Source organism: Humulus lupulus, chromosome 8, assembly GCF_963169125.1.
Source record: "Humulus lupulus chromosome 8, drHumLupu1.1, whole genome shotgun sequence".
Classification (NCBI taxonomy): Eukaryota; Viridiplantae; Streptophyta; class Magnoliopsida; order Rosales; family Cannabaceae; genus Humulus; species Humulus lupulus.
The window spans coordinates 106,816,230-106,818,784 of NC_084800.1; positions in this window are offsets into that span (position 1 = coordinate 106,816,230).

A 2,555-nucleotide genomic window follows, 5' to 3' on the forward strand; every position below is an offset into this window, starting at 1 on the left:
ATGTAACAAGGCTTGACACAAAGGAATATTTGTTGTCCAAAAATCTCTATTCCTAGCCTCCTATTTGAGATTGTTTAAAGCTACAACAATGGAATGAGATTAGGATTCACAAGTCTTGATCCTTCATACAAGTCAAGCTTTCTTGATGAAGATCTTAGAGAATTAAACTAGTAATCTTGAAAGCTAAAGTATTGAAAAGTAGGCTCTTTTTAGAGAGAGTGAGAAAGAGAAAGAGAGAGAGAGGTGAATGATCAATTCACCAATTAACTCAAATGAACTCATTAAATTATATAGGAACCTCATTAGACTCAACTAGTGAGATTAGATCATTTTAATGTTAATTTTGGAGCCAAAAACACGTCATTGTACAACCCTGTATGGATGGCCTAAGCGACACGTCACCTAATTGCTATTTTCAAAGGCGAGCGACGTGTCGCTTCCATTGATGAATCTGACTTGGCACTCCAAATTTGTCTCAAAACATCCCCAAATATTTCCAAACGTTTTGAGTACTCTCATATACTCCAAAGAAACACTTTGGATCCAAAAAGATGATTTATAAATGTATATACTGAAAGTCACTCTCACATGTTGACTTTATTGAAATTGTTATTGTTTTTACACCTCTTCATGCCTAACCAATCTCACCATGTATTTAAAAAATCACAACAATCCAAACCCCTGCTCAAAAACTCACAACAGTAGTTTGCTTCTAAAAGATATTGTGAATGAGAAATTGATGCTCAAAGTTGAATCAGCAATACCATACACAAGGAAACTGAAATAGGGGAATAATCATACAAAAAGGCCAAAAATTCAAGTCCTCGAAGGATAGGATGAACACCACCATTATTGAAAATTAAAATCTAAGCTAGACCACTAAACAGTTAAAAACTAAAACGTAAAAAAAAAAAAAAAGCAATGCAAATATCCAAAGTCCACATCGAGTTACAACATGAAGGGGATATCGTTCACCACAAGCACTATGATCATAGCCACCAGCCCATTGGAGCATCTCTGCCCACACTGCCTACACTAGAGCAAAGGCCACAAAGCTGCATAGACTAGCGACCCCACTATAAAAGACAAGTCAGATGTCGAAAGACCAAAGTTGGCCACCAACCAAAACCAAAGGACCACCAAAGCCTACCGCCAAATCAAGAGGCCCAGGGAAAATCTGATGCCATAGACTAAGAAGAAGGTGCAACCATAAAGAACACACAAGACTTTGGTGCACAACACACCCGTTTCATTGTTGTACGATTGAAGTAAGATAATAGTAGTAAATAGTATGAGAGAGAATTGTAGGCAGAGTTATAAGCATGAGTAAGATTCATTAATAGAATGAATGAAATACCTCTTAGGGTAGGGGTGCTCATCTGATCCAATCCAACCTTTTTTCCCTAACTAATCCAATGTAATTAAAGGTTGGATGTTGGAAATCTGCATCCAATCCAATCCAATTTGGCCTTAAAATCAAAACCATTTTGTGATTGGATTTGTAATTGGATTGGATCGATTATTTTATCTTTGAACTTAAATTTTAATATTAATAAAATTAACAAGTAAAAAAAAAGCATAAAAAAACTATGCACTATGTAGTAATAATGCTAAATTCAGTCTTTACGACCTTGAAATATTAAATTAATAACATTAAGTCCATTAAATTTTTATTACTAGTGTCTCAAAATTGATAACTAAAGTTCTATAATAACATAACATGAAAACAACAACAATAACATCTTCAAAGTACTAAAAACTAAGAAAAAATATAAGAAAATTAAATATATTTATAATTAATATGATATATATAAAAAGAATATATATTTTTATTTGTAATTTGATTGGATCGATTGCTAATTATATTTTCATAGTCTCATCAGTCATCCAATCCATTCTAATTTATATCTAAATTTACAAATCTAATCCAATCCAACTATAATTGGATTGGTTCAGGGTAATTGGATATCAGTTTGGATCATGAACACCCCTACCTTAGGGACACCTTCCCATTTCTTTACATAGAGGGTAAAGAGAGCTTAACCCCTTCATATAAAGACAAGGCAAAGGGCACGTTGCATGCAATGTCCTTCAACATTGAGAGACGATCAAAGGCATGAAGACTATGTCTTTTCTTGAATAGGTAATCTCAATCGAATGAGCGTGAACTACCTTATAACTTTATCGTTAGAGTAAGTTCGACAAGAAATGTCAGATTTTGATACAATTTGGGTGAAGATCTAAGATCCATTATGGGCCTATGATCATATAGTCTGTTTGTATTAAGTCTACTTTATGGATTCTTTATTAGTCTTGTAGTGAACATGATTGAATCATATTTGGATTTGTTAAATAAGTGTAATTTTTGCAACTATAATTGTATAATTGTATTATATATTTATTCAAACTATTAGATGAATATAATATATATATATATATAAAGATGTAAATGTGGGTTGTGAATTTTAATAAAACACAAAACAAAAATTATGGATTCAGGTTAGGCTTGACATGACATGACAATCTCAAAGGCATGACACGTAAGCATGAAGATA